The 21829-nt window shown below is 41.4% G+C and overlaps 1 pseudogene; it reads left to right on the top strand.

Moving 5' to 3' along the window:
- The first annotated feature begins 2338 nt into the window (after window positions 1–2338).
- LOC138775485 (sodium/hydrogen exchanger 3-like) lies at window positions 2339–21248 on the top strand (annotated as a pseudogene).
- The last annotated feature ends 581 nt before the right edge of the window (window positions 21249–21829 follow it).

Genomic DNA, 21829 nt, shown 5'->3' with positions numbered 1-21829 from the left:
AAAAAACATCTCTAAAATCCGTCCCTTCCTTCCTGTCGAATCTGCTAAAACTCTCATTGTCGCTCTGATTCATTCCCATCTTGACTACTGCAATTCCTTACTAATCGGCCTTCCTTCCTCTAAACTCTCCTCTCTCCAGTCCATTCACAATACAGCGGCCAGGCTCATCCCATGTCCAGCCACTATACTGATGCTCCCCCCTGTGCCAGTCACTACACTGGCTCCCTGTTAAACACAGGATACAATATAAAGTCTTCCTGCTCACCCACATGGCTCTCCACAGTGCTGCACCTCCATACATCTCCTCCCTCATCTCTGTCTACCGCCCTACCCGTGCCCTACGCTCTTCTAATGACTTACGATTAACATCCACCTTGATCCGCACCTCTCACTCCCGTCTCCAGGACTTCACCCGAGCTGCACCAGTTCTATGGAATACATTACCCAAGACTGTCAGACTCACCACCAATACACAAAGCTTCAAACGTGCCCTCAAAACACATCTGTTCAAACAGGCTTACCAGGTTCCCTAATTTTGACTCAACCCTCAACCCCCCTCCACACACACACACACACACACACACAGACACCTCCACCACGCACACACACACAGACACATACATACACGCGCACACACACACCAAGCATTTAAGCACTTAGACCTGTGCATGCAGGCATTGGCTGGTGACAGGTTCACCCCCCTTACCCGCACTGCCTTATTCATAAAGATGGCCGGACCATAGTAACAATGATGCACTTTGCCCCTCTGCCATTTTGTCTCGCACCCCCTCCTGATAGTGTGTAAGCTCATGCATGCGAGCAGGGACCTCACTCCTCATGTATGGATAATTATATGTATCTCTGTAATGTCGATTTTTTGTCTATGTATGTAACCCCAGAATTGTAAAGTGCTGCGGAATCTGTTGGCGCTATATAAATAAAAATTATTATTATTATTATTATTATTATTATTATTGTCCAGCGAAAATCTTTTTCTTTCAAATCAACTGGTGTCAGAAAGTTATATAGATTTGTAATTTACTTCTATAAAACTATAAAAAAAATCTCCAGTTTTCCCATTCTTATTAGCTACTATATGTCCTGCAGGAAATGTTGACACAGTGCTCTCTGCTGACATCTCTGGCCGAGACAGGAACTGTCCAGAGCAGGAGAGGCTTTCTATGGGGATTCATAGAAAACTGAGACGGAGTTCCTGTCTCAGTCATGACAGCAGAGAGCACTGTGTCAGACTGAAAATAAAACAACACTTTCTGCAGGACATATAGTAGCTGATAAGTATGGAAAGGCTTGAGATTTTCTAATAGAAGTAAATTACAAATCTATATAACATGATATCAGTGATTTGAAAGAAAAAGATTTTCAATGGATAACCCCTTTAAGAGCTCCCTGTACTGGGTGGGAGGTCAAGTGGGGAGGGGCATGGTCTGCATAGTGGGGTCCACAGCACTGTACTTTGACCTAGGAAGTCTCCTTCACCTTCTAAAACATGGCAAATCCACTTCAGGCTGGGGCTTACATCAGGGGACAGGACTGTGGGGGTAATCTCTTCATAGCTGTAACTCCTCTCTCCCCGGTGTAGACATGTAAGTATGTATATATATATATATATATATATATATATATATATATATATATATGTAAGTATGTATACAGAGAGTGCTGCATGTATATGCCCACATCTGTCCTGCTCATTCCTTCATGCTCCCTGCAGTCTCTGTCAGCCCTTGTGTTTCCCTTCCTCTCCATTACTGTACAATAACTTATAATATCACATATTCAGCTGTTTCTAAATGTTTGTTTAATTTGTTTTACATGTTATTCAGCATTTAAAAAAAACATTATTTTTAGGGTGTTGAACCATTTGTCTGCGTTTCAGTTATTTCTTTGGTTTACAAGTAATTTGGATTACAAGCGTGGTCCCAGAACGAATTATGCTCGTAATCCAAGGCACCACTGTATTTGTCTTTTATGGTTGAGCACCACAATAAGGACATTATCTGATATGATCTGACACTGGATATACTGTTTATGCCTCGTTTTTTTGTGTGGGTCGGATTGGCTGTTCTCGATCTGATCCTCTGTTTCATTTAGCATTATTATATTGCATTACTGCATCATTTTTGTGGAGACACTGCAATATTGCAACATCACTGCAATTAAACTGCAATGTGTGTCGGCATAGCCCTAATTTCAATGAACACTTTTACACAATCAGTGAAGTTGCAGCGCATGCTGCTTTCACTCCTTGTTTGCTTAGATGTAGGTTGGAGGGGCTGGTTAGTGAGTCCCTCTCGGTGGTGGAAGACAAGATCCAGCCATGCCTCCTGTTACTTCAGAGGTTGACGAGGTTGATGTGTTGTCACAGGAGAGATGGGGAAGCCCTGGTCAATCCAAAATTTGTAGTCCTTCTATTTTCCATTTTCTATCAGTGGTGAAGCAAAGAAAAGCCACTGAAGCCGGTAGTATTGGTAATAACATTATATTAAAAAGATATTTATCTTGGGGTGATAGTTTAATTTAAATAGATAGTGATGGCATCTAAATTAGCTAATAATTCAAATTTACAATATGTTTAATTTATGTAGACATCATCTGGTGTCAGTAATATGGAAAATGATTTAGCTTTGCTTGATAAATGTTTCCAAATGTAAAATAATCACTTGGGGAGGAATCCTCTATCCAAGTGTCATATCGGCAGTTCTGTGTTGGAAAAGACTGCAGAGGAGAGGGATTTAGGGGTAGTGATTTCTAAAAGCCTTAAAGCGACTCTGTACCCACAATCTGACCCCCCCAAATCACTTGTACCTTTGGATAGCTGCTTTTAATCCAAGATCTGTCCCAGGATCCGTTCAGCAGGTGATGCAGTTATTGTCCTAAAAAACTACTTTTAAACTTGTGTCAAATTGGCGTGGCCTAGAGTGTCTATTTCCTAGGCTTGCAACACCTCTCCGTCCCTCCTCTCATCATTAGGAATGCCCCAAGAACAATTTCTCCTGTTCATTACCTGTGTGAACACTGCACATGAGCTGCATCGTTAAGGCACCTAAGCAGTGTTCAGGTGAGGAATAGGAAAAATCCTGCCCTGGGGCATTCCTAGTGATGAGGAGGGCGGGGAGGCGTTGCAATCCTAGGGCGGACATACACTGTAGGCCATGCCTATTTGACACAGGGCTGCAAGTGCAACCACAGCTCTCAGTCTCCTCCTCTTCCTCTTTGTAGTCAGGCTGTTCGTTCCACACAATAACATTGAAGACCTGCAGGTCATGTAGTTCAGGTCCTTCATCACTCTCCCTCTTTGTGTGCAGGATACTGGAGACTGATATTCTGTTTCTTCTGATGTTCAGCCCACTCACTCTGCACTACAGTGAGCGGGCTGAACATTACAGCGGTAGGCCGCTCTCCGTCTACAGGCCCCTGCGCATTTGAACCAGCTGCACATGCAGCATGTCCGCCATTGTGACCCTTTATACTCTGAGCAACTGCTTTCATAGCTGTTGGATTGTTCCTATCTGTTGGCACATCTGCATACAGTATATTGTGTAGAACATAGAATATGTGTATTTTGTTATGGTAAAGTGAAATCTGGAATTGAATATTTCTTGAAAATGAATATCAACTTAATCAAAATTAAGTAACCCATCAACTCCCACAATTTTAGGACATACACCCTAAGGCTATGTTAGTTTACATTTAAAACAATAACAATTCTTTTCATATTGAATTGTGTTGCATTGAAGTCAATGCAAACAACGGCTGTTGGTCAAATAATGTATTGAACAACGGCTGTGTTTGCTATCACCGCGGAAACCATTGACATGTCAATTATTTCCAGTCGTTCTGCATTGATTTCAATGCTATTTACAGTGCAACAATGGCTGTTGTTTTAGGCTATATTCACACTATGTATTAGACCGGCGGTACGTCCGGTCTCTGGCCGGATCATCTCGGCCAGTACTTAAGTACCGGCCAGATGATCTTTCGGCTGTGAAGCTCTGATGCGGGCGCATCAGCGCGCGCCCGCATCAGAGCTTGTCATAACCACAGTGAAGCAAGCGACCGGAGCCGCTCGCTTCACTGTGTGAACTGACAGGTCTTTCTGCAGCATGTCAGTTGTTTGCGGCGGCGTATGGGATCCCTGCCAGAGCGCACACGATGTGTGTACGCTCCGGCGGGATCCCATAGAACAACAGGCATTGTTCCACCGCGGTAAAAGTACGGCCGTTGTTACCATCGGCAACAACGGCTGTACTTTTACATAGTGTAAACTGTTTTTAAATGATAAGCAAAGGTCGGTGTCCGTACCGTGTGTAGACATAGCATAAAATATAATTGCACCAAACAAATAATTGTGATGTTCTTTCCAGCATTGTTTCAGTATCAACCCAAATTGTATATTTGACACTCAAATAAAGAGAAAAAAAAATAGCACATTTGACTAACTTGACTACAAGTGCAATAAACTGGAATATTACATTAGTAATATTATTTTTCTCGTTACAGTATTTCACATATCGCACAAAGTGACATCGGTGGTGCCAGAAAGCTGTCTTCTGATTGTGCTTGGTCTGCTTCTCGGTGGGATTGTGTGGGCTGCTGATCACATTGCTTCCTTTACCTTAACACCAACAGTTTTCTTTTTCTACTTATTGCCACCTATTGTTCTGGATGCTGGCTACTTCATGCCAAATAGGCTGTTCTTTGGAAATCTAGGTACAATTCTCCTGTATGCCGTTATTGGAACAGTGTGGAATGCTGCTACAACCGGTCTTTCACTGTATGGAGTTTACCTAACTGGAGTAATGGGTAAGGCCTATAGTATCCATTGTATTGGGAAAAAACTATTTGTAGAAATAATGTAAAATTACAGCTATTTTTTTTTCAAGTATATATTTTCATTTAAAATTGTTATTGCTATACCAAATTAGGAACGTTTCTTAAATGGTAACACTAGGTTTGTGTATTAAATATTAGGTAAAATTATGGATGAACATGATTTTTTTTTTTTTAACTTAGTAATAGTAAGTATTTTCAAAATTTAGCTGTAACTGGAATAATTCTCCAAGTAAATATGTGTCCTGTATTGTTTAATGATTTCCACTGTCTTTTAGTTGAGAGGTATTCTAAAAGAGGGAGATATATACAGCAAAACCTTGGATTACAAATAATGGGGTTTGAGAACATTTTGCAAGACACACTAACAATTTAAAAAAAATTGTAACTTAGTAAATGAGAAAGAAGATTTCTTAGGCTGCATTCACACATTCACTGCATTTTTTGTGGACCTTACGGACAGGAAAGGCAAGTAATGGATTGCTTCCTCACCCAGCATGATGTACCAATATCATGCCGGTAGTGGTGAAACTTTTTTATTAAGAACTCAGAACTCTACGGCCATAAAGATCCTCCTGCCAGTACTGCAATACCGGCCAGGATGATCTTTGCAGAGACTGGCCATTCTGTGACCTGGCCGGGTCACGGAATGGCCGGTACAACGGGCCATGTGAACATGGCCTTGAAGTGTATAAATGGCCCCTGCATGAAATATGGGGAAAAGATATTTGAGGTAAAACCCCCTCAAAATACAGGGGGACACTGCCTCTGCCTGGAGAATAAAAAGGTTCAGTCTTTGGAGGCGACAAGCCGTCTTTATCATGAGAACAGTGAATCTCTGGAACAGTCTACACCAGGATCTGGTCACAGCAAAAACAGTGGAGGGACTCAAACAGGCTAATGGTGCGTTTACACAGAGAAATTTATCTGACAGATCTTTGAAGCCAAAGCCAGGAACAGACTGTAAACAGAGAACAGGTAATAATAGAAAGACAGATTTCTCCTCTTTTCAAATCCATTCCTGGCTTTGGCTTAAAAAAAATCTGTCAGATAAATCTATCTGTGTAAACGCACCATAAGACAAGTTCTTGGACCAAAATAACATAAATGTGTACGTAGGTGTATATAATTTACCCATATCTCCTGTTTCCTTTGTCCATCCCCTACTTGTTTAAACTACAGTATGTAATGTGAATTACAGCTGACAGATTTGCTGTAAATAGACACTATTTTAATCTTTTCTTTTCTTTTACAGGGGATCTGCAGATTGGGGTATTAGAATTTCTTCTTTTTGGAAGCCTTATAGCAGCCGTTGACCCAGTTGCTGTTCTTGCTGTCTTTGAAGAGGTCCATGTCAATGATGTCCTTTTCATAATTGTGTTTGGTGAATCTCTCCTGAATGATGCGGTTACAGTAGTAAGTACATGTTAACTTTTTACATATTATCAAAACACTGTAGATTGGTTTTATAGGTAATTCTCACATGTCACTGCTGTGGTCTCCAGCCAGAGGATCTCCAGCAGTTAAGAAACAACTACATTTCCCAACAACAGACTGATGTATGAAACTAGAGATAAGTGAATGAACTATATAACTGAGGTTTCCAAAAAGTTTGGTATGTTACTTCTAAAATTTTGGCTGTTTAAGGCGGAAAACAGTAAAGTAAGAGGGTGGGTGCAAGGGATTATCCATAATCTCTTGGAGCCAGCCAATTGGCTACAAGCCACCCCCCTGCAACATCACAGTTACTCCTTCAGTATATATGCTGGAGCACACTGTTGGCCTGCCATTCAGCTCCTGATCAGTAAACTGAACTTACACGCATTGTAGAGAAAGAGATAGGTAGAGAAGGTTTATTAGATAGAGAATAAAGTTTGGGGAAAGTGGTTGTGTAATCTGTGAAGCTTTGAAACTGTTATACGTCAGTCATCCACTGACGTATAATCACATATAATTAACCCTTTAAATCACCTGTCAGGTAACATCTTCAGTGCAATTGTGTCTGGCAGGATACAAAATGTGATTTGTACATCAGCCATCCAACTCTCCTAGTTCAATGTAACACTTTGAATAATTGGTCATGTGATATCAGTGCAGGATAAAAACCACGATTATATGCCAGCCATTCAACTCTTCCGTTAATATTAACTCTTTGAATTAACTGTCGGGTTACATTTTCAGTGCTTTAATAAAACCAAGTTGATAGAGTTTTAGTTTTGTGTCAACTACATATAAGTCTAATATCCCGCACGTGATGAGCTAGGTTAGAAAAACAATTTATTTAATTTTCAGGCACAAGACCAGCAACGTCCTTAAATCTCACAGCTTAACGGCCTCTCAAGGCCTTCTCAACAGTTCTTACAGAGTACATCCCACACATTTCTTGATTAAAGGGATATTCCCCCAGGGCCATTTTAAAATAATGCCCCCTTTATTAACTTATCTGCCCTCAATGAGTAATTAGATCTTTCCGGCATTTCTACGTGCCTATGTTGCTCAGATCCAACTTTTTCTTATCCAGGGACTATTCTCTTCATGGCGCTGGCCAGAAGACTACATGCTGCATGACTCGTCCATCTGGTCATATTCCTCCCCTCCTTAATCTGTGCACGCATCCTCCACAGTCCCATCCCACCTATTGCTATAGTTTTATCTGCAATGCACAAAAAATGCTGGATTTTGTTCACTCTTCATCACAGAGTAATATAAAGACATAAAAAAGGATTATAGCTCCAGTAGCCTACTCCCCATGTCTTCCTGCTCCCTAATGTTTCCCCCGCTCTGGAAGCCTGCTCCAGAATCTCCCCTGCTCTGGCAGCCTGCTCCTATATGCCACCCTTTCTGCTTCCTGATGTCTCCCTGATCTGGCAGCATGCTCCTATATGCCCCCCTTCCCGCTTCCTGATGTCTCCCTGATCTGGCAGCCTGCTCCTATACGCCCCCCTTCCGCTTCCTGATGTCTCCCTGATCTGGCAGCCTGCTCCTATACGCCCCCCTTCCCGCTTTCTGATGTCTCCCTGATCTGGCAGCCTGCTCCTATACGCCACCCTTTCTGCTTCCTGATGTCTCCCTGATCTGGCAGCCTGCTCCTATATGCCCCCCTTCCCGCTTCCTGATGTCTCCCTGATCTGGCAGCCTGCTCCTCCATGCTCTCCCATGTGTCCTGCTTCCCAATGTCTCCCTTGGCTCCAGCATTCTTCTCCTCAATGTCTCTCTGCTCCCTGAGGGGCAGAGACACATGGGGTACAATATGCTCATTGACTCAGCAATTCAATAGAATATCTGCAAAGGCACTCCCACTAAACAGCCCACACGAGTGATGTCAATGGATCGCGTGTTCCTTCGTCTCTTCAGTGGACAGGGTTATAAGCCATAACCAGGCCCAGTGCAGAGACTCATGCTACCTTTACACGGAGCGATAATTCAACGATTTTGACGTAACAATTTGGTTTTTATAACGATCCAGCGTTTAGACGAAGAGATAAATCGTTAGAAAAAACGTTATTGTGATCGTTTTTAAGATCGTTTGAAAGACTGTTTACACAAAGCGATCTTGCGAATTTTTAGTGAACGACCGACGATTTGAGAACATATTGAAAGACCAAAATGAACGATATCTCGTTCGGCGCTTGATTGTTTTGCTGTGTTTACACAAGGCGATTATCGATCAAATGAAATTGTTATCTCGAAAATTCGAACGATAATCATTCCATGTAAACGCACCAATAGGACATGTCATCCACTTCTCGGAAGGGAGGGGGAAAGAACAATGAGCAAGACGGAGAGGACTCCATCTCACAGCTTTTCTGCTGGCAAATCTCTAAAAGTGATTACATCCCATGATGCAAACATTTTTTCATTGCAATACCCCTTTGACCGTTTTCATCCCCCACACTGCTGACAATCTTCTGTGTTGCTATATAGATACTTTTAGGGCCCTTTTTTAAAAAAAAATAAAAAAAATCCAACCTAGGTTGGCTGCATCCCTTATATTTGCAGTTTTTTTTTTTTTTTTTTTTTTTTTTTTTTTTTACTGTCTTTGCAAATCCATGCAAGCAAGTAAGCATGTAGAGAACAAAGCAAAGTTCATAGAACAGAGATGGGAGTAGATGCTTTAACCCCTTCAAGACAGAGCCCTTTGATGCACGGATGTCCGGGTCAAATTAATGCAATGCTCCTCCCCGCCTTCTAAGAGCCCTAGCGCTTTTATCTTTCCACTACAGGGCTGGTTGGGTGTCCATTTTTTGCGCCATGATCTCAAGTTTTTTTTAATATCATATTGGTGTAACAGAAAATTTTTTATTCGCTTATTTTTCTTTTCTGATATATAATTTATTAAAATCTGTAATTCTGGTGTGTTTTTTTTCCTTTTGTTTACGCGGGAACAACAATGTTATATTTTAATAGATCTGACAATTCCGCATTCTATGATATGTAATATGTTTATTTATTTTATTTTTTAATATTTTTATTTTTATATTGGGCAAGGGGGTATTTTAAACTTTTATTGGAAAGGGGGTTTATAAGGGTTTTTAAACTCTTTTAAAAACTTTTTTTATTACACTTTTTATCAATGTTAAACATGCAATTAATAGATGCCATAGCATAGCAAAGATCAGTGTTATCGGCGATTTATGTATAGAGCCTTCCTGAGAGCAGACTCTATCCATAGATGGCCGATCCAACAGGACGGAAGTAAGTGACTTACCTCCGTCTGTCGGCACAAGCAATTGGGACCCCTGTGGTCCCGATCACTCAGTGACAGAAGCTTGTTCTGTAACTGAGTACCTTAAACGCTGCAATTGCTATAGATTGCGGGGTTTAAGGGGTTAATGAGATGCAGCTGCAGGATCGCAGCTGCCTCTCATTACCTCCAGCCCATGGCTCACTGATGTGTGCGGGGCTGCTCTCATTGCAGTACATCAGTAAGCCCCTCAGTCAGGAACGTATATATACATTCCTACTGCACGGGGTATGTGCAGTAGGAAGGTAAATGTACAGATTACTGATGGGAAGGGTTTAAATATCTTAGCACTGTGTAAACCCAGCATCATGTTCAGAATGTGTCTTTCAAAATACTAACTCTAACTCTAACTAATTTTAGGGTATTATATAATGTGTTTGATTCATTTGTTGCCATTGGTGGTGAAAATGTGACTGGTGTGGATTGCGTCAAAGGTGTTGGTATGTATATTCATAGTAATAAACTCTTTCAAACTTTTACTAATTAGAAAGTGGATTATTTGACCAATAATAATAGATACTTTTTTAGGTTGGGTTTACACATTGTAAAATTTGTGTGTGTGTGTGTGTGGGGGGGGGGGGGCTACACTGTAAAAAAAAAAATTGTACTTCCACCAGTTCGCAGCTGCTGCTTTCGCTCTGTCTCCACCTCCTCCCCCCTCCCTTCTGAGATGACTGATGTAAATAAGTCCCTGGCTGGCTTTATCTGCGACATTGTAGTTTTTTTTAAATGCTGGGAGGGTTATTCTAAGGTCAAGTTGCTGATGAACTCACTGTGATTAACCCACTAGACACCAGGGATGGCTTGTTTATAGCCATTTAAAAACAGCTGTCAGCTTTGACAGCTGCATTTAATGGCATTTTGCTGTGCTGGCTAATACCTGTGGCCCCCTCTGGCGACACCTTTCTGAACACCCCCTAGAGGCGCCATGCCGTACCAGGTACGTTGTGGGTTGCTAGGTTCACACTGTGTTTTTGCAATAGTTTTTTTTCATCTGTTTTATGCAAAAAAGGAGGAAAAAACTGATGAAAAAGGGCTCATAATGCATCCGTTTTTTTAGTGTACACAAAAAAGTGGTTGACCACATTTTTTGTGTACGCTAAAAAAATGTGTTCCTGTTTTTTTTTTTATGAAGGAAGTCATACAAGGAAAGTTTTTTTTTGCATAAAACGGATGAAAAAAAGGATTGCAAAAAACAGTGTTGAACCCAGCCCAAGGGGTTGAAGTCTTTTTTATTTTCACAGTGTGTACAGACTGTGAGAGTTTTGCAGACTTTAATATAGCACATTATTAGATTAAAAATACGACCATGTTTTATACTATTGCTTTTATTTTACTGTGTGAACATAGCCTACTGGAACATATTGGATTTAAAAATGCAGCTTTTATACCTATTTTACTGTTTTTGTTCCGATTTTACCTGTGGTTAGAACCATGTAGATACTTGTGGCCACCGGACATAATATTGCAGAGCTTTACCGCTGTAATAAAACCTATTGTAGTGAATATGGTTCCTATAAACTAAATTTTACAATAGCCCATCCGGACAGCGGATTTAGTTTGAGAATATCATTAAGTCTATGGGATAGGCAGAACTTCAGCGGATCTGTGTGAAATTCCGCTTAAAATATCCATGTGTATTCCATAGTGTACACTTACCCTTATCATTTTAAGGGGCTGTGTGCAGTCACACCAATCAACACATAACTAGTTTTAGTCTACAAACACACAGGCTGGATCCGCAGCGGATTTTCGGAAATCTGCTGCAAATCCCTGGCCTGTAGTTTGTATGGAAGACATACTCGCAGCGGGATAGACATACCCCTGCAAGTATGTAAGGAGACCGCCCGTTAAAACCCCCGCTTACGTAGCATATAGTACATTACTTGCTCGGGGGTTCCTGGCTGGACGTCCCACTCAGCCAATCAGTGTGCTGCCCCGACTCAGTCTCCTTACATACTCGCCCCGGGCAGTTTCCTTACACACTCGCAGCGGGATGTCCCTCGCTGTGAGTATGTGTTCCATACAAACTACAGGCCAGGGATCTGCGGTGAATTTCGCTTCGGATCCGCCTGTGTGTTTGTAACCTCACCAGGTTTTTGCAGCAGGTGATTGAACACTGAATACCTTTTACATTTTGTTACCACATTTGCATTCATGGGTGTTGAAGTTATGTTTTTATTTTCTTAACAGTGTCTTTTTTTGTGTGAGCATTGGAGGGACTTTGGTTGGCATTCTTTTTGCATTTCTTCTTAGCTTGGTTACTCGGTTTACGAAGCATGTGAGAATATCTTGAGCCTGGATATTTTTGTAATTTCATATCTATCCTACCTCACATCAGAAATGCTTTCCCTATCTGCCATTCCTTGCGTAAGTATTACTCTACGTATTATATAAAAGAAGTACTATTCAAAACTTTTTTTGTATTGTTATAACATCTAAGGGTATGTTCACACTAAGTAAATGTGGAGGAATTCTACGGTGGACATTGAAATGTCAATTCTTTGTGAGGAGAGCGCCTGGAGCGGAGGTGCGTGACCCCTCTCATAGATAGGCTATGGACACTGAGGCAGGTGGGATTCTGTGGCAGAGAGTTCCACTGCGGCATTCAGCCACCTTTACTCAGTGTAAACATACTCTTAAAGGGGTATTCCCCCCAAAATCTTTTTACACTATCTAAAAGCCCACCCACAGCTTTACATATGGGCCAATACAAGTTATTATGTGTTCTGTGTCCTTTGCTGCTTTTCTGCCTACTCACACCCCCTTGGATGCAGAGAATGAGCTCAGTCTAGTCCACCCCAACACGCTCCCTCCTCCTGGCCCCACCTTGGGGTCGGGGTCATGTGTCCTCCCTCCCTTCAATAGGCTGAAGTGAGAACACCTGACAGCCCTGCTGCCGAAGTCTGTCTGCAGCTCCCTCAGCCTCCTCACTGTGTGTGGTCTGGTCTTTCTGTTAGCAAACACAGCCCGTGCTGATAACTGTTAATTTCTCCCTCACTGTGTGTAGCCGGTCACTGGCAGCGCTCACCCCTCGCCAACGCTTTTATCTCTCTCATTCTCTTTGACTGTGTGAAGCCCCGACTCTCTGTCATTGGCATAAAGCTGTGGCTGTCAGGAACCGGACTGCACGTGAAAAAGTGAAAATAAAAAAATGATAAGCATGGGTTGGGGGAGGGGTTTGGTTGCTTGTTGTGGACTGGGCTAACACATATCATATCATATTAAAATTTAATTCTACATTTTTAAAGATTTTTTCAAAGCTGGAGTCGGAGTCGGTACAACTCTGACTCCAACTCCAGCCAAACTAGCTCTGACTCCGATCTGCCACGACTACGGACTCCTCACCCTGGTCAGCTGTCAGAGAAGGACCTGACCAGGCTAACTGGCTAGCATGATCAGTCTCCCTCTCTGAATGCTCTATGGCAATGGACACTAGCCCACCTTCCATCATGCGAACTGTAGTACTGAAGGATCAGTTTGGCAGGCCTTTAGAGAATCTTTTAACCCAGGAAAGTCAGCAGCTAGAAAGATGGGGAATGGCTCAAAATACTCAGGGGGGCTTGGTAAGTGAGACCAGCTAGGTTTTGGGAGCATTTAAGCGTAAGGTATTTTAGCGCTTGTGGGGGAATACCCCTTTAAGATGATAGTTCTACAGAATTGCTGCAAACAAAAAAAATTTTGATCGTAAATCATGACAGAAATGTACACCTGCTGTGTGACACATGCAGGTCCTGACGGATTTACTAAGAGGTGAATGCCCCCTCTGTCACTACTTTATGCTATTCACAGACAGGGCAGAATAAGGCTATGTTCACACAACGTTTTTTGTGCTCCGTTTAAAATGACGTTAGTCATTTTGAGTCTAAAATAACGGACATCATTTAGCTTTCTGGCATCCCGTCGGCGTAATAACTGCTGTTAGTACATTCTTCTAGTTTGGGGTCAATTCTTTTCGGTGGAATGCGGAATCAGCGGTCCATAGAATGGTTCTATGGAGCCGGCGGAAAGGTGCACGGCCGTACACACGTACAGGCGATGGAATTCCGCTGAATTTCTCCGCAAGAATTCCTCAGTGTGAACCCACCCAAAGGATGGAGAAAAAAAAGAAAAATTGTGTGTGTGAACAAAAAAAAATAAGGTCCAATGTTTGCAATATACTTTGAAAATAATTGACATGATCATTATTTTGACGTTTGCGCAGATAACGTCCATTATATTATGTTATGTTTTGTGTGCATTGGACGTCTGTCATCCATTGACTTCAATGCATTGCGATAAATCTGTTGAATATCGGCAGAACAGACGTCTTTTTAATACAAAAGGCGGCCGCCTTTTCTCTTTATTGATGTTGTGTTAACATAGCCTAAAAGTGTCTATGTAATTGTAAAAAAAAAAAACCTGATTGATAAAACTAGTGCACTCTCAAAGTTTATTTCCCCCCAAATGACTGGACTTTAAAGCAGTTTCTGCTGAGCGCTTTTTTCTAAAAAAATTGTTTACATGTTTTCAATTCTTTCTGGATTAACAATACATTTTCTTTTTCAGCATTACATTTTGTGGAATTTCTGCCAAAAATATGTTAAGGCAAATATTTCAGAGCATTCTGCAACTACAGTGAGATACACAATGAAAATGTTGGCGAGTGGGGCTGAAACTATTGTCTTCATGTTTTTGGAATTTCAGCTGTGGATCCAAACATCTGGGTGTGGAATACTCCCTTTATACTTTGACCCTGCTTTTTATATCTGTTTACAGAATTATTGGTTAAGTTGTTTTTTTGCATGGATTTAATGTGATAGCAAAGATGCTAGAGTTTATGGTCTGTCCATAACAGAATGGAAATGCTAATATGTATTCATGCTTTTTTGTGGGATTGTCTGTAATAAAATCCCTGCGCGAAGAGATCTTCAGTACTGTTAGGGAGCCTTCACACACACCGTGTTTCTGATTGCAGATCAGTCCTCTGTAGACAGTTAATGTATGAAAAAGACACTCAGGTATAGTTGAATCTCTGAGCCCAAATGTGTTGGAGCTTTGGTAACTCACCTGTCTACAGACCTGCCTGCAGTTCATCCTTTGGTTCAAATCCACTGATGCAAATTAAATATAGTCTTTATTTTCTCTCTCTCATTATCGTATCATTTTTAAGGCTAAAAATGCACAGTATTTTTGCAACCAAAACCAGGAATGGGCTTGAAAAAAAACAGCAAGGCTATGTTCACAAACTGTTTAAAATTAGTGGATGGCCTTCATATAATGGCAAATAATTGCAATTTTGTTTTACAATAACATCAATTATTTTCCATTAAATGGCGGCCATCCACTCAATTTCAACAGGGATTTGAACCAAAGAATGAGCTGCTGGCACGTCTTTAGACAGGTGAGTTACCCCTAGACCACAGCTCAAAACACATTTGGACTCAGAGATTTACTATATCTATAGAGTGTTTCTTTCAGACATAAACTGCCAACTGCAATCAGAGACACTCGCTGACAGCTGACTGAGCGAGCTGGAGGCTGGCAGCATTGATTATCCATAAAAAGGATGAAGGAGGAAGGAGTGTTGAGGTGTGCCAGAGTGTGGCACAAACAACTCCTCTTTGACTCTTCATTACAGTAGGATTGTGCAAAATCCACTGCACAGACAAATTACCAAAAGGTACCATGCTCACTAGGGGACTGCCAGCTACAGCACACTGTCAGCAGCTTAGGTAGGGCCCGGATGCTGACAGATTCCCTTTAACAGATCACTGTTTAGTGGTGTTTAAGATTAATTTAAGTGATTAATGTTAGCAAAGGCTGGCTCTTAAATGTTGTGCTGGGAAAAAACCTGACTCATTACAGTACATGCTCTTGTATGCAACGCCAGGAAATTTATGTATTCTCCAATACTGAAAGTATTTGTTACGACAAACTCCAAAGCAACCTTGTACAAGTGTTAGGTCAAAGTGTTATCATTGTCTTACAATCTGTGTTATGTGTCTAGCCAACTCAAACACATGGCGTCTAACTTTTCCATTATGATCTTCAGATATCTGTACAAAGTCAACAGAAGATAGTACAATGGTGGGTAGTTTGCAGAGCATTGTACTACTATAGATTTTTCTTTCATTTGACTATTTTATCGTGGTTGTGTATTTACTTACCTGACAGTTTTATTCTCTTCCTGGGTCTAAAGCTGACAACATGTTTAAAGGAGAAATTTTTATTAAAGTATTGTATTGCCCCCCAAAAGTTATACAAATCACCAATATACACTTATTACGGGAAATGTTTATAAAGAGCTTTTCCCTGCACTTACTACTGCATCAAGGCTTCACTTCCTGGATAACATGGTGATATCACAACCCGACTCCCAGAGCTGTGCGGGCTGTAGCTGCTGGAGAGGATGATGGCAGAGAGATGCTTAGTGTCCCCCTGCCTTCATCTTCTCCAGCAGCCACAGCCTGCACAGGTCTGGGAATCGGATCATGACATCACCTTTTTATCCAGGAAGGGAATCCTTGATGCAGCAGTAAGTGCAGAGAAAAAGCACTTTGTGTGCATTTCCTGTAATAAGTGTATATTGGTGATTTGTTTAACTTTGGGGGCCAATTTTCACCTGACTTCTCCTTTAAGTAATAACCTTGTACACTGCACAAACTGAAGCTAGAAAGAAATGGGCACCAATAAGTGAGATTTGTACTTTTTTGCAGAGCCTTTTACAAGGCTGAATTAATAGTGCAGTTGGGCTGCACAAACAATTGCTCGATAACTTTTGCAATCCTTTCATTTCATTGTTGGCCACACATTCATATTTACATGGGAAGATGTGGCTGACAAAGCAGTGACTTTATGAGTTACACAAAAAATGCGATCAGCAAACGAAGAAACATCTTCGCATTTACTGTATGATCACATTTGCATTGGCCAGTCATTGTCAATGAGCATTCCTGCCAGCTGATATCTAGCCATTGTAAGAGGTCCTTAAGAGCTTCAGTAAAGAATATATGTATATGCCTTTACATCCAATTTGTATAACTGTACGTGTTCCTAAAATGTTATTTTCTTCAACTATCCACAATACTGATACTATTAATAATGTATTTAAAAAAAAGCTTAATGGCAGCTGCTGCCATGTAGACTCTGCTAATAGTGTTTCTCAGGCAGACTTCACTAGCAGAATGCAGAGATCACAGATCCAGAATGAACACTGCAAAAGGGCTCAATGCAGCAAAATCCTAGGTACATTGCTCCAACATGAATATGCAGAAAAGAAGAGAGTCCGTGGAGCCTCATTTAAGAGTCTTGAAAAACAGGACTAGCCAGATATCCCTCCAAGAAGGACCCAGCCAAGGGGTGGCTCCTGTAGAAAAAACCACTAAAACCACCATATTAAGTGGCCCTATAAGTCAATGTAATGATAAGGGAATAACAAAGGCCAGGTATCCATCCACAGATAGCTGTTTTTGGGTGTTGGCCTTCATCAGTGTGGAGCAGGATTCATAGGTATGGTTATTAGGTCCAGTTGCCAGTGCCATCAATAAGGGAGATCCTCTTGAGCCTAGACCTGGGACACTGGATGTGGAGGATCAGTTTAAGGAATCTCCTGAGAAGGAAGAAGAAACTGTTCTGACAGCAGTAGTTGACAAACCCCAGAGCAGTCAGGAGAGCCAGTCAAGGGGCAGCTTCAGGAGAGGACAGTCAAGTTTGGGAGAGGACAAGTTTGTTCCTGATTATGAAGAAGATGATGACGTCACAGACCCCACATGAGATCCACTTCCACAAAAAACATTGTCAGCATGATCAGAGGATGAAGCTTTGTCTGTGCCACTGACCCAGCATCCGGTTCCATCTAAGGATTTTGGCTCAGGAGGGAAAAAGGGTAGGAAAAGAGTAGCAGCAGAAGCTGTCAAGGTCTGGCACTCAACAAGTACCACAAGGCTAAAGCAGCAGTCAAGAAGAGGCAATCGTGTGCATGCTCGGAAGAACCACGCCCCTGCGATCAGCGGTGTGGCAGTTATTCCGTCCTGGTGGCGGAAAAGATCATTTCGTTATCTGTAACTTACGTGACCAGAAAGTGGGTTGGGGTTTTGGTCGAAACTCAGGCACCAGTTCCATGTGTCAGCATAAAAAACTTCACCATCCACTGATTGGCCCCTCAGGGCTGAAGAGAGTCAGAGTGCTTCCATTATCACATCCAGGTGTTAGTCCTAGGAGGCTCTAGAACAAAGACATTGCACATGCTACTGCTTTACAATGTCTACTGCTGTCCTGGGAGAAAGTGTCGTTTAACACCACTGATCCACTAGCGTCCAATGATGTTTCATGGAGAAAAAGCAATTATCAGCCTCTGATTCACCATCGTCCAATGCTGTCCTAGGAGAAAACTTGATTTGATGCTGCTGGTCCACAAATGTCCACTGATGTCCGGGGAAAAGGTGTTGCTCATTTACCAATATCCACTGCTGTCCTGGGAGAATATGATATTACACCGTTGGTCCACTGCTGTTCATGGCGGAAATTGAATGATTCACTGGCTGATTGCCTTTTTTTTATTGTCATTTTCAAATTTTTGACAATGTAACAAGAACAACTGTTGCAAAAATCGTAACTCTGTAATAGTCCCAGTATTGTAGCTACCTTAGTTTGGCTGTTTTATTTTGACCCAAATTCGCGAACCTCGTGAAACGAATTTTCAGCTGCTTCGCTCATCTCTAGTGAATATCATAGCATTCTGGCTTACAGCCATTTTACGTCACTCTGCACTTTCTATTTTCTGGCTATTTACTACACAGCACTCCCTTCTGTGTATATGTAAATTGAGAAAAGAAATTCCTGAGTACCTAAATTTCAGCTGCTTGATCACTTGCAGGGCTGTATTTGTCACCAAGGAGAGGGATGGTCACATGCTCCCCAGGCTCAGCCATATAATTGAAAGAATTGCAATTCAGCATACAGACCAGGATGGCATAGCATGGAGGAGGGATGTCTGATATCAGAGAGTGATCGTCAGTGAGTACATTTACTAATTCTGTACAGTGAACAATCTTACTATAAAGTGGCTAACCCCTCCTTTTAAAGTGAATGTACTATTAGGTACATTGTTTTTTTCTTTCACATTAGCATTTGAAACAACCCCCAGTTCCTGCCATTGGCGCCGTTCTTTTGCCCTGCACCAGCCAGGCTTTAAGCACTAGGGACAGCACTGCCGACCCCAGTATGACAATATCTCCTCCCCACTGTGATTCTAATGGAGCCGCTTCACAGAGGGGAGGTCTTTCTTTTGCAGCCGGGCAGGTGCACTGCAAAAGAACGGCGCTGAGCACGGGAAGCAGGCGTCATTTTTTTTTAAAGAAAGAACCGTGCATCTGACATTTCTGTGCTGGCGATGATCTGCTAATGTAAAAAAAAAAATGATGTACCTAATGATACATTCACTTTAAACTGTTTGCAACAAAAAATTTGTGACTTGCATTGATGGTTTTGACTACAACATGTCCTCACCCCTCCTTAAAGGGGTTGTCCAGCAAAAATATTTTTCTTTCAAATCAACTGTCAGAAAGTTATATAGATTTGTAATATACTTCTATTTAAAAATCTCAAGTCTTCTAATGCTTATCAGCTGCTGTATGTCCTGCAGGAATTGTTTTGCTTTCAGTCTGAGGGTGGGTTCACACTGAGGAATTCTCGCGGATAAATTCCATGGAATTCCATTAGCTGTACACGCGCATGGGCGCGCGCCTTTTTGCTGGCTCCATAGACACCATTCTATGGGCCAGCTGATTCTGCATTCCACCGAAAGAATTGACGTGTCATTTCTTTCGGCGGAATGCGGAATTCCCACCGTGCATAGAATGGTGTCTATGGCATGGTTCGGAGAGGTGCAGCCATGAGCACGTACAGAATTTATCCGCAAGAATTCCTCAGTGTGAACCCACCCTGACACTGTGCTCTCTGCCGACATCTCTAGCAGAGACAGGAACTGTCCAGAGCAGGAGAGGCTTTCTATGGGTATCTCCATAGATTTGATTTGAAAGAAAAAGATTTTCACTGGAGTGCAAAGTGTCAAAGTTACAGTGCTAGAAAGTGCTTTGTGCTACAATATTAAACAATTAGAAATGTAAATGCTAGACAATCAATGGTGATAAAAGTGCAAATAAAAACCAAACAGTGCTTAAATACATAAATAGTTTTTATTTGCACTTTTACCGCAGTTCATTGTCTAACATTTAGATGAATCTTATTAGTTTGTGACATAGTTTTATAAGCTAATAATTACACATTGTTTTTCCAATTTTTTTTTTTATATTGTAGTATTACTCATGAGCCCAAAGCAGTTTCTAGCACTCACGTGACAATTTGCACTTTACAAGTATTTATATAACTACTGTTTCACCTTCATATTTGTATCACTAATAATGGGTAGCATCATGGCTGCATGTTATTTATGGATGGTTAGTTTAATATCTGTGCTCCATTTGATATTCTGATGTGAATGTGGATTCAGTAATGCTATGATAGGTATTGCGGGATCCTATTTTAGCGGTTAAGATTGCTGACAGCATTGCGCACTTGTATACACATGCAGAAGTAGGAAGATGATATGGCATTAGTGTACACCTGCTGCTATAGATATGAATTTATGCCATTTTTGTTGAATCATTACATGTTCACCTCAAACACACCTGTGACTTAATGACTGAATACAGCATCAAATCTGTGCCATCAGATCTGTTGCAGATCCTGTACATGTGAATGCACCCTAAATGATGCAACACCAAGAAAAAGAAAAGGGAAACCCCCCAAAAAAATCAATCAGGACTGAATGATTCCAAATGCCATAATTCACTTTATTAAATAGTATACAGAGAAAAACACACATACAACATTAAAAACAAGACCCTGGGGAGGCGGGGGACCAGATTGCTGGGACTAGTTGTAATAATGACAATACATCCACATAAGTACTAATGTAAGGCTATGTAAACATTCTTACAGCATAAGGTGCAAAAGGTAACCCTAAATGATGTTGGGGCTTCTGAAAAATAATTTAAAACAGAGAGCTACTCTGCTGTGGTCGGTGATTGATTTGATGCTTTGTTCTATACAACAAATAATTGTTTATTGAAACATTTACAACTTAGGACAAAGACACATGAGGGTGCTATGAGATGAGAAGGCAAGGCTCTGCACATATATGTGGTATACACTTCTAAATAGAAGTTGGTTTGGAAGTCCCAAGTTATACTGCCAAATGAGATCAATGTAAAACCCTTTTGGCTTCTGTCTAAATAGGTGCAATGATTATGTTTTATGTACGTGCTGGAAGCTTTCCTAACACATACTGTATGCAAACACTTATTGCAGTGTGAAAAATGGCTCTGGGTGACATAATGCTTGTTGTTGTCATTTTATTAGTGGTATCCTTTTCTGTTTCTGTTTTAGCTAACAATTTTTTCTTTCTTAGGTGTAATTGTTCAAACATGGATTCTAAATCGCTATAGACTGGTACAACTTGAAATAATAGATCAAGTCGTGATGTCATATGGTGGTTTGAGAGGTGCTGTTGCCTTTGCTTTAGTTGCCTTACTCGATGGCGGAAGAGTAAAAGCCAAGAACCTGTTTGTCAGCACAACTATGTTGTTGTATACTTTACAGTCAATTTCAGGTATGTTTCTTTCTGTAACAATAAGATTGACATTCTGGGGGGAGGACATTAAAACTGTGAAAATGAATGCTGGTTGTGTCCATAGTACCCAATCACAGCACAGGTTTCATTTTATAAGAGCTCCCTTAAGAAATAAACCTCATTGGGTTTTTTTTACTATGGGCAGACCAGAGGACCAGAAGCACTAAGCACTCTCATACAAGACATCTCATACAAAGAACACTGATGCACTGACTATATTGATGTCACCTGTAAAAATACTAAGGAAATCCTCATGACCTGTTAGGGGTACTGGAGGATTAGAGTCAACACTGTGGATATGCCATAAATGTTTAGAAAAAAATCCAGACTGTAAACTCTCCTAACTATAGATCAAATTCCTGGTTTAGACAGCTGAAAATAGGAAAAAGTCATTTTTAAAGGGAACCTGTCACCCGGCATTCCGACGCTGAGCCCGCCCCGAGCCCCCCAGTGCAGCCCCGGATACTTACCCTTTGCTGCAGGTCCCGCGCCTGGACCTGGTCCCCGGACGGAGATATCGGCGCCGGAAGGTGAGCACGCGCTGTATGCAAATAACATGA

This window comes from Dendropsophus ebraccatus, unplaced genomic scaffold, assembly GCF_027789765.1.
Source record: "Dendropsophus ebraccatus isolate aDenEbr1 unplaced genomic scaffold, aDenEbr1.pat pat_scaffold_1648_ctg1, whole genome shotgun sequence".
Classification (NCBI taxonomy): Eukaryota; Metazoa; Chordata; class Amphibia; order Anura; family Hylidae; genus Dendropsophus; species Dendropsophus ebraccatus.
The sequence above is the reverse complement of the archived record's forward strand: the minus strand, read 5'-3'. Positions and strand labels throughout refer to the sequence as shown.